The sequence below is a fragment of the Triticum aestivum genome, chromosome 7B (genome assembly GCF_018294505.1).
Source record: "Triticum aestivum cultivar Chinese Spring chromosome 7B, IWGSC CS RefSeq v2.1, whole genome shotgun sequence".
In the NCBI taxonomy this organism is placed as follows: Eukaryota; Viridiplantae; Streptophyta; class Magnoliopsida; order Poales; family Poaceae; genus Triticum; species Triticum aestivum.
The window spans coordinates 302544020-302556119 of record NC_057813.1 but is presented as its reverse complement, the minus strand read 5'-3'; positions in this window follow the sequence as shown (position 1 = coordinate 302556119).

The following is a 12100-nucleotide window of genomic DNA, read 5'->3' as shown; positions in this document are numbered from 1 at the left end:
AAAACAATCATTATGTTTGAGCACCATGCTGCCTTGTAATAGGATAGTTAAAACTTCTGCCTGGAATATGCCTTCGTGCATAAGTACTGAAGCTTTTGCTTGAAAAAACTTTAATTCATATTTCCTGCAATCAGAAAAATTTGAACTTCGGTGGCGGTTATACCGTCAACCGGATTATGATCTTGATATGTGTATCAGTAATATAACAAATAAATGATACATAAATACCTGCCATGTTTCAGCATAAAGCTGGCTTTAGCCAAGCCTGAAGCGGTGGTTTTATAAACCATTACCGTCAAAAAGGGAGAAAGTAGCTCCCGTACAAACCATACTGACTTAATACGAGCCCCCTGGTTTAAAAGGTAAACCAGGCAGACTCCTCCGGATTTAAAAGGGGGATCAAAAATCATTGGCTGAACCGAAAAAAATATGCTTGTTGGCATAAAAGAAATCCGAAAAAAGCAAAGCACGAACAAACCATGGAAACAACATGGAAGCAAAGGCAACAATAAAAACCATTTGCAAAAATATGCTATACTGAGTTGTTCAGATGGTATTACCATGGTCGGACAGGATCAAGGCCCCCAATAGGAGTGACAATGATTCAAGTCAGCCAGGTCCCCAAATGACTCGTGGCATATATGCCAGATCAAGAGGCGTGACAATGGTTCGGGTTCGACCATGCCCCCAAGTGATTTTGTGGCCTTAGGCCGACCAAGAGGCGTGACTGGTTCAGACTTGACCATGTCCCCAAATGATCTGGTGGCTGTCGCCTATCAAAGGGTGTTCGTTGGTTCGGACACGACCAAGGCCCCAGTGATATATAAAAAACAAATGTCAAGGGGTAAACCGGAGGCCGCTTTAAACAGAATCACTCCGTGTAACCTCGCATGATGAGAAAGACAGAGACCCCGCTTTAGCTGAGGCTCCGGTTTGATATATCAAAGATAATATATACATTGTCATGATATGTACATAGATAGAGCTGGTGGCTCAAGTATAGTAAGGCCGAAGATGAGCTATATTCCATGGCCTGTTGGTATCCTCCTCTGATGTACGTGAATCTTGATGCCCTCGAATATCAATCAGATAGTACGACCCGTTGTGCAAATTCTTGCTGACCACGAAAGGTCCCTCCCAAGGTGGGGATAACTTGTGCATATACGTTTGATCTTGGATGAGTCGAAGCACCAAATCTCCTTCTTGAAAAGTTCTGGTTCTAACTCGGCGACTGTGATAGCGACGAAGATCTTGCTGGTAAATCGCCAAACGGGCAGCCGCTATATCACGCTCCTCGTCCAATAGGTCCAAAGCATCTTGCCGTGCTGTCTCATTGTCTGCTTCAACATAAGCTGCCACACGAGGCGAATCGTGCCGAATGTCACTAGGGAGAACTGCCTCTGCTCCATAGACCAAGAAAAATGGCGTGTATCCTGTGGACCGGTTTGGCGTAGTATTGATACTCCATAACACAGATGGTAGCTCTTCAACCCAACATCCTGGTGTTCTTTGTAATGGGACCAAAAGCCGGGGTTTGATGCCTCGTAAGATTTCCTGATTAGCTCGTTCTGCCTGTCCATTGGACTGGGGGTGTGCCACTGATGACACGTCAAGTCGGATGTGCTCACGTTCACAGAACTCCTTCATAGCGCCTTTGGATAAATTGGTACCATTGTCAGTAATGATACCGTGTGGAAAACCAAACCGGAAAATCACCTTCTTGATGAACTGCACCGCTGTTGCTGCATCACACTTGCTGACAGGCTCCGCTTCAACCCACTTGATAAATTTGTCAACTGCCACCAAAAGGTGGGTTTTCTTATCCTTGGATCTTTTAAAAGGCCCAACCATATCCAGCCCCCAAGTTGCAAATGGCCATGTTATTGGGATCATCCTCAATTCTTGAGCCGACACATGGGCACGCCTTGAAAATTTCTGAAATCCATCACACCGCTTAACCAAGTCCTCCGCATCAGCGTGCGCTGTCAACCAGTAGAACCCATGACGAAACGCCTTTGCCACCAGATACTTTGAACCGGCGTGGTGTCCACAATCCCCTTCATGAATTTCTCTTAAGATTTCACAGCCTTCCTCAGGAGAAACACAACGTTGAAACGCCCCTGATATACTGCAATGATGTAATTCACCATTGACAATCGTCATAGACTTGGATCGCCGGACTATCTGCCTGGCCAGAATCTCATCCTCTGGTAACTCCCCCCGGTTCATGTACGCAAGGTAAGGAACTGTCCAATCCGAAATAACATGCAGGGCTGCCACCAATTGAGCCTCCGGATCAGGGATAGCCAAATCCACCTCACCTGGGAGCTTGACCGACGGGTTGTGCAACACGTCCAAAAAGACGTTAGGCGGGACCGGTTTACGCTGAGAGCCCAACCGGCTTAAAGCATCCGCCGCTTCATTCTTCCGACGGTCCACATGATCCACTTGATAACCCTTGAAACAACCTGCAATATTATCCACTTCCCGACGATATGCAGCCATGAGTGGGTCCTTAGAATCCGAAGTGCCAGACACCTGTTGAGCCACTAGGTCCGAGTCACCAAAGCACTTAACCCGGCTTAAATTCATCTCTTTAGCCATCCGGAGACCATGGAGCAAGGCTTCGTACTCAGCTACATTATTAGTACAAGGGAACATTAAGCGGAGAACATAACAAAACTTATCACCTCGCGGGGAAGTTAATACGACTCCGGCCCCCGAGCCTTCCAATTGCCTGGATCCGTCAAAATGAATAGTCCAATATGTGTGATCCGACTTCTCCTCTGGTGCTTGTAATTCCGTCCAATCATTGATGAAATCAACAAGTGCTTGAGACTTCACTGCCGTCCGAGGCACGTACTTCAGTCCGTGTGGCCCCAGCTCTATAGCCCACTTGGCAATCCGGCCAGTCGCCTCCCAATTCTGTATAATATCACCCAAGGGAGCTGAACTGACCACTGTGATGGGGTGCCCTTGAAAATACTGTTTCAACTTCCGACTGGCCATAAAAACACCATAGACCAGCTTCTGCCAATGCGGATACCTTTGCTTGGATTCAATAAGCACCTCCCTGATATAATAAACCGGCCGCTGAACCGGATATTCCTTGCCTGCCTCTTTGCGTTCCACCACAATAGCCACGCTAACCGCCCGAGCATTGGCCGCTACGTATAATAATAGTGGCTCCTTGTCGACCGGAGCTGCAAGAACAGGCGGATTGGCTAATTGCCGCTTCAGGTCCTCAAATGCCTCATCAGCAGCTGGACTCCAGACGAAATTGTCTGTCTTCCTCAGCATTTGGTACAAAGGGATAGCCTTCTCCCCGAGGCGGCTGATAAACCGGCTCAGCGCAATGATTCGGCCCGCCAAACGCTGAACATCGTTGATACACTTCGTTTAGCTAGGGATGTAATAGCCGTAATCTTCTCTGGATTAGCCTCAATTCCTCTGTTGGACACCAGGAAACCCAGTAACTTGCCTGCCAGAACACCAAAAACACACTTGGCCGGATTAAGCATCATCCTGTAAGCTCGCAAGTTGTCGAAGGTCTCCTTCAAATCATCCACCAGCGTCTCCTTCTGTCTTGATTTTACTACAATATCATCCACATAGGTGTGCACATTGCGGCCGATCTGCTCATGCAGGCAATTCTGTACACACCGTTGATAGGTGGCTTGGGCACTCTTAAGCCCGAAGGGCATAGATACATAGCAGAAGGCTCCAAAGGGAGTAATAAATGTTGTTTCCTCCTGGTCCTTAACCGCCATCTTGATCTGATGATATCCAGAGTATGCATCCAAAAAACTCAAACACTCACAACCCGCCGTGGCATCAATGATCTGGTCAATACGGGGGAGGGCAAAAGGATCTGCCGGACAGGCTTTGTTAAGATCTGTGTAATCCACACACATACGCCAAGTGCCGTTTTTCTTAAGAACCAGCACCGGATTAGCAAGCCACTCTGGATGGAACACCTCAATAATAAAACCAGTTGCTAAAAGCCTGGCCACTTCCTCTCCAATGGCTTTGCGTCTTTCTTCGTTAAACCGACGGAGGAACTGTTTCACCGGTTTATACTTAGGATCCACATTAAGAGTGTGCTCAGCGAGTTCCCTCGGTACACCTGGCATGTCAGACGGCTTCCATGCAAAAATGTCCCGATTCTCACGGATGAACTCGATGAGCGCGCTTTCCTATTTGGGATCCAGGTTGGCACTGATAGTGAACTGCTTGGATGAATCGCCGGGCACGAAGTCAACAAGCTTGGTCTCAGCTGCCGATTTGAACTTCAGATCTGAATCATGCTATGTAGTTGGCTTCTTTAAAGGGGTCATATCCGCCGGATCAACATTGTCCTTATAATACTTCAACTCCTCCGTGGCACAAACTGACTCCGCATAAGCCGCATCACCTTCCTCACATTCCAAAGCGACCCTACGGCTCCCATGAACCGTTATGGTCCCCTTGTAACCCGGCATCTTGAGCTGCAAGTAGATATAACAAGGCCGCGCCATGAACTTGGCGTAAGCCGGCCGGCCAAATAAGGCGTGATACGGGCTCCGGATCTTCACCACCTCAAATGTTAGCTTTTCCGACCGGGAGTCATGCTCGTCCCCAAAAGCCACATCCAGGGCTATCTTACCAACAGGATATGCAGACTTGCCAGGCACCACACCATGGAACACCGTATTCGACGGTCTGAGATCTTTGTCTGTTAAACCCATGCAGCGAAATGTCTCATAGTACAGTATGTTAATACTGCTTCCTCCATCCATGAGTACTTTGGTGAATTTATAACCCCCCACCTGAGGGTCTACCACTAATGCTAGCTGGCCCGGATTATCAATCCGGGGCGGGTGATCCTCTCTGCTCCACACGATAGGCTGCTCCGACCAGCGCAAGTAACGTGGTAAGGCCGGTTCAACAGAATTCACCGCTCGCCTGTGAAGCTTTCGGTCGCGTTTATCCAAACTAGTTGTGAAAACATGATATTGCCCATTGCTCAACTGCTTTGACTGGCTCTGATAACCTAACTGCTGCTGCTGCTGGCCGCTCCGATTATTCTGGCCATTGTGACCGCCCTGATTGAAACCTGAACCGGAAGCTCCATCGTGACCCGGACCGTGTAAACCGGATCCTGAACCGCCACCTGACCCATGGTCATACCGGAAGGCATTAGAGTTTTTAAACTCCTGCATGATATAACAATCTTTCCAAAGATGGTTAGCCGGCGCCTCCTTCGTCCCGTGCTTCGGGCAAGGCTGATTCAACAAATAGTTCAAACGGCTTGCGTTAGGATTGGGAGCCCCATTACGATTAGCCGCTTTACCTCTGCGCCGCTGCCCCCCGTCCTGTGCATTAGTGTTGGCCACAAAATCCACGCTGCCATCCGCCTTGCGCTTGCCTTCGTTTCCATGACCCACTAGTTTGTACTACTGCTGCTTGGAGTTGCTGTTCTTCTTTCCCTTCCCTGCTTCATCATCATTAGGCTCGGGATCCTTGGTACTGTCCGAATCGTCATACTTCACTAAAGCGGCCATGAGGGTTCCCATGTCATTACAAAACCGCTTCATGCATCCCAACTTCAATTTTAGAGGCTCAAACCGGCAGTTGCCCTCCAGAGTTAAGATCGCAGAGTCGGCATTAATCCTGTCAGACGAGTGCAAAATTTCCGAAACGCGGCACACCCAACGGGTCGTTGATTCTCCTTCCTCCTGGACACAAGCTGCCAGATCTACTATGGACTTGGGCTGCTTACAAGTATCTTTAAAATTCTGTATAAACCGGGCCCGCAACTGGGCCCATGAGCTGATTGAATTGGGTGGTAGGCTCTTTAACCAAGTACGAGCCGTGCCCTCAAGCATCATGGTGAAGTATTTTGCACATGCGGCCTCATCCACGTCCAGCATCTCCATGGCCATCTCATAACTCTCTACCCATGCTTCAGGGGGTAAATCAGCGGTGTAATTCGGCACCTTGCGTGGACCCTTGAAATCTTTGGGCAGGCGCACATTACGTAAAGCCGGGATTAAGCAAGGCACTCCCAAAGCGGATGTGATTCCTGGTCCGGCAAAGGTGGTAGAACGAACCGGTGTAAGTTGGCCCGCATTATCCCGTGCTGCTAACTCGGCCTCCCTTTGTGCCCGGGCCCGGTCCACCATATCCCGAGCATCGCGAACACCACCTGCCGGGTCATCACCATGGGCCGCTTCACGGCCTCGCGCATTGCTTGATATAGCCGGTTCATCCATGCGCCTGCTATAGCTCCGGCTCGGACGGGGCGTAGAATGAACCCGATCACGGCTGTACGAGTATGCCTCCTGCTGAATCAGCGCAGTCCGGAGAAGCTCCTTAACCCGGTGCGTCTCTATCGCTTGCGGAGAATCCCCTTCGACTTGGATGGCCTCTAGTCGTGCAGCGGCCGCAACAAGGTTGTCCATAGGATTCGAATAATGACCAGGGGGTGTCTGGACCGGCGGAGGAACCGCAATGTTTTGGTGAGGAGGTTCCATCAGGCGAGGTTGGACCGTCGCTCCTGGCCCTGGCGCCTCAATCCGGTTTGTCTCCGAGTACCGCGGCAGATTACTGGGTCCAGCTCCTAGAATGTGAAAGAGATTTCGGGGGTCAAGCCCTAACGGCAGGCGTGATCTGTGCTTCCGCTTCAAAACCTCCTGTGATGCATTCTGGTCAAGCATGAGTTTATAGGCCTGTGCATCCAAAGCGGCCCGCTCTGCAGCCATCCGGTCTTTTTTTGCTGCCAGATCCGCTTTAGCTTGCACGATCTGCTCTCTCACCTTCGCAATTTCTGCATTATGGGCCTCCTGATCTGCCGGATTGTCCTCTGCCATAAGCGCGGCTAGTGCATCAAACAGCTCAGATAGAACTTGAACCGGCGGGTGCACAAGGCCTCCTGCCCCAACTGCGGCTGCCGCTGCTGATCCGGAGAACATTGCTGCGGCGGTCGAAGAATGATTCGCCGCGTGTGTGCCGGCCATGAATATTCCAACCCGGTTGACCTGGCCCGGGGGGTCCGGAATACTGTCGCCATCGGAACAGCCCCTAATCTGGTTGTCTTGCAACTGGTATAGCGATTCGGTCTCTCCGGTCGAGGACTCGTCATCGGAATAGGCGACGGTCTCATTACCGTGTTCTGATCCGTCCTCATGATCTCCTTCGTGGACGACTCCAACGAAGACACGCTTCCCGGCCGGTTTAGCCCAGGTAGATCTCGAACGCTGAGCCGTCTCGATGAGGTCGGTGCAGATGTCCGGCTCAGGCCCAAGCTCACCGATTTTGCCAATGAAAACGTGTATGCCACCAAAGGGGACCCGGTACCCGTATTCGATCGAACCGGCCTCGGGACCCCATCCTGCGTCGTCGATGTAGATCCTGCCCCGACGACTCTTGGTCATCCGGCCCACAACATAGCCTTCGACTCCCTTGAGCTTGCCCTCCAAGATCGTCAAACCATCGTGCGATAGCCCCACGGTGGGCGCCAACTGTCGTGGATTTGTCACAGCAGATGTCCTCGCGAAAGGACTTAGTTGTGGAGCCATCGCTACGAGTTTACTTGAAGGGGTTAAAGCGGACACAAAGACACGAGGGTTTTATACTAGTTCGGCCCCTTCGATGAAGGTAAAGCCTACGTCTAGTTGTGATGGAATTGATATGATCTCGATGGCTAGGGAGCAAACAAGCTTCGCCTAGGCTCGAGTTGTGGTTGTCTGTCTTGAACCGCCACCGGGTCGTCCCCTTATATACACGGGTGACGCCCGTCGGTCCATAGAGTCCTAACCGGTTCATACTCGTATTCCGGTTGCTATCTCTCTATTCCTTACTTACAATACAAGTCATACATCAGGCCGGTTTACGGCTACATGCTCTAACTGACTACAGGCCTTGGGCCTTCATCTGTTTACGCCACTAATGAAGTTAACCCGGCCCAAGTAGGCCGGTTTACGCCTAGTGGTAATATCCCCAACAGTAGGTGCTGTGGGTGTAACAATGGTATTGATGTCCTCATCAGGAGCCAAAATGTACTTCGTACGAGGAAGTTATGCCCGTTTTACTGAATAGTGCACAAAACAGATTCCAGTCCGAATCCAACTACGAGATTGAGTCTAGATAGATCCGAATGTTTTTTTCTTCTCTTTTTTTCCTCAAACGTTTTTTTCTTTCTCTCTTTTTTTCTCTGTCTTTTTTTTTACTTTTTCTCTCTTTTTTTTCTCTCCCTCTTTCCAAAACAAACTAGATAAGATGCAGATTGGATCAAGCGAAGATGTGAACAATCTCAACTATGATTATGACAAAGAACGTAGGGTAGCACGTGGTGGAAATTGATGGATGAGTGGTGGACAGTGGAAGGGATAACGATGCAGCGGCGGCGTGACTAATGTGAACAGAACTCGAAACTCTAAAGGAACTAGACACTAACACCAGCAACACAACACGATGATGCAACCGATAATTCAACAATGCAAACAATGAAAAGAAAATTGCAAAGGCTCAAACTGGCTTGGACAAAGGATGAATAGATCTAACTTTTTTTCGTGGCTTTTTCTTGGACAATAGGTAAGAAAATAAATCTAATGTAGGGAAAACTGGAAATTTTCACCGAGCAACCTGAAAACTGATACCACTTGATAAAGGCGGGGTGTCCCGATCTTTCGATGAGATGATGACTATCGATTTGGTGAAGATAACTTTGACGATGCGACTACAAATGTGCACTACGTTGCGCCTTAGCAATCGCTAAACCAACTTCGAGAGGTTATTGACCACGCTGGAGCACAATCAACCTGACCACGAAGGTCTATTCCTGCAAGCAATCGAAGAACAAGCAAGAATATGATAAAGCAATCTGAATATTGCGAATATTGAGGAAGTATTGATAATGGTGGGGATCCGAAAGTGGTCTTGGTCTGGTCGTTGGACACAAACGAAGTACACGAAGTTGCGTTGGCTAACTTTTAACTAAATAAATCCCCAGGAAAAAGCTACTAGATTGATCTACTTATATAGGAGCAAGGGGTGGCGGCCAAGGAGGTGGGAGGACGTCCCAAGGCATCCTAAAACCAACTCTAGGTCGTACAAGGCTCATGGGCCCAAGTGGAGGTGATGCAACACCTTTGGACTTGTTGTTTGACTCGGATTCTGCTGCAGCGTCTGATTGCTTCGTCGATATCTCAATGCTCCGGATGAATTTTAAGGTGAATCCAATTGGGCTGGAAAGAGCACAAAATCTAGATTCCAACAAAAAAAATCACCCAATTCGGAGTCCGTATGAAAAAGTTGTTGGAGTTTTGAGTCAGGTATGTCTGTGCAGTCCGTATCTGAATCCAGAACGTGAGAGACTTGGGCTCTATCTTCTATTGGCCCAAAAGTGACGTAAGAGAACTTTTTGAACAGCAAGTAAACATCTCTTTCTCCCTTATCTTCATATGTGAATTGTACAAATGTCCCATACACCTACAATTTGATAAAACACAAAAGTGTGTGAAGTATTTTTGTTCTGTATAACATAAATAGATTATTGAATAGTTTGCACTAGAAATCACCTGACAAATATGCATGTATGCAATATTTTTGGTCGTATCCAAGGTAGTCATGTCCTCATCAACTAGCCTCATGCTTGTCGTAGAGCTTGGTCGCCGCGAAGTTTGCTTGGGGTTGAGAAGCCTTGGCCTTCATGAGTTCTTGTTCCACCTTGAGAGCACCAATGTAGTAGTCGTCGATGGACTTGTAGTTCTCAAGGAAGATTGTCTTGGAGATGTCGTTGTGCAATCCCATCATGAAGTGGAACTTCATCCAAATGGGGTCATCCACGCCGGCTCGTCGCAAGGCATTCTTCATCTCCTTGAAGTACGCGTCGATGGACTTGGATCCTTGGATGGTGTTCTCCAATTAGCGTTGAAGTTGTTCCGTGTAGGTTGGAGGCACAAACTCTCGCCGCAAAGATCTCTTTGTCTTGGGCCAACTCATCTCGTAGCTCTCCGAAGGTGTGTGAAGCCACCATGCCGATGCGTAGTCGTGGAAGTTTCTTGTGGCGCACTTCACTTGATCTTCGAGACGAACTTGATGTAGCTTGAGGTAGTCGTCCATCAAACGCTCCCACTCGAGGTACTCCTCGGGTTCTTGAGTTCCATAGAAAGGAATCGTGTGGTCGATGTCGAGGTCGTAGTAGCTCGCGGAAGTCGCGGACTTGAGCTTGGGGAGCTTCTCTTGAGCATAGTCTTGAGGTGCTTGTTGGCGAAGATGTCGTATGTCCGTAGGCGAAGATGCCTTGAATTCGCTTGGCGAAGATGCCAAGGGAGATGGTGAAGTCGTTGAGCGGTTGTTGGTGTTGAGCTCTTGACCTTCACGTTCTTGTTGGTGATGGTGTCGATGCCGATGTGATCTTGCCAGAGATGGTAGCTCGGAAGCATGTGCTCTTGAGCATCTTCTCGAAGATGAGGAAGATCGCTTGTAGGACTTGATGAGGGCTTTGATCTCCTCCATTTGAGCTTGCATCTTGGCGTCGTAGTTGTTTTTCGTGGCATCGAACTCGTCGTTGTTGTTATAGACCGAAGGTGAAATGCCTTGCCTATCCATCACAAGACTCGAGTAGAGGTGAGTAGGAAATGAGATAAACAATACCAAGTTACCTTTTCCCAAAGTTGAGGATGTATCCCGTTTCACTCAATGTGAGATGAAAGAATAGTGGAATTGGTACTGGACTTGTTCACTCACACCTATCAAGTAAAGCTTATGGTGTAGCTCGGTGAGGATAGTGGCACAAAAATTTGATGCAAAATGTTAGCAGGAGTCAATAATGTTGAAAGAGATTCACAAATTCGCAAGTGAAACAAGTAGACCAATAGCAATATGTGGCACACGGAAACACACACACGGATGGATAAATGGGGTCGTGCAACCAAGGAATGAGCACAAAATGTGGAATCCACGGAAACGCTCGTGTTGCACAACTCAAGAGAGACGCTAGCACGATTGCTCAATAGGCGGATACGACACTTGTGCCCAACCTATAAGATGCAAAATGGATAAACTTTATATCCCAAGTATGCTATGTATGTATGGTTCCCGATGTTCCTCACACAATGATCCAAGATGATTAAGTATGATACCATATGATATATTGCGCTGCTATGGCTATTGCTTACAAGCTCTTTGCTCTCTTTCTTTGCTTAAAAGCTTATTCTCTTTTTTTTTCTATGGCCACTTTTGCACAATGCACAAACCAAGATAGCAATTGTGTATATGCGGGAACAAACTTGTGACACAAGATATGATACCAATATATGAACCGCGATGATATGGTATGTATGCTATGGGAAGTATGATCACTAATGTGCACAAGTAACGTTGCCGGCAATACTCAAATGGCTAGTCTCGATAGGAAAGTAACGCAAAATGGGCTAGGGGTTAACAATGCAATTGCAAGGGTAATATACAATGGTGTCGTCGAGGTTACCGTCCTTGGTGATGATGAGAGGCGGTGTTGCCGCTGTCGACCCGTTCCTAGTTAGCCAAACACCCTAGGAAACGGAAAAACCGCAAATTCAAAATCTCAAAGGCAAATGTCAAATGGTGGTAGCGGAGAGCAGTAGTGGTTTGAACTTGGCAATGCGGAAGTGGTGGTGGTGGTTGATGAAGAAGAAATTGTCCCTAAGTAGCCGAAACACCTTAGGAGACTCGAATCACTACTCAAGCAACCACTAATGCTATATGGAACAAGATGGGATAGGTTGCGGAAGTCGGTCGTGGCTATGCGGATGACGTGGTGGAAGCCCTAGGCAAAGATGCCAAAGTTACAAAACTTTGATGGGGTCAAATGATGTTGGTGGTATTTTTGTGGGAATGGGGATGTCAAGAGCTTCAAAACGAGCTAAAGAACGTCCAAATCGGAGTTCGGATGAATTAGTTATGGACAAAACAAAAATCAGCCGAAGTCTGAAACTACAGGTTACGGACGTCCGTAAAGGTCGGATGTCCGGGGCGTCGGACGTTCGGGAAAGTCGGAAATCCGTAAATTTGGTTCGGGTTAGGTGTTCCGGTCGTCCGGAAAGGTCGGACGTCCGGTCGTTCCTGGGGCTCCGGA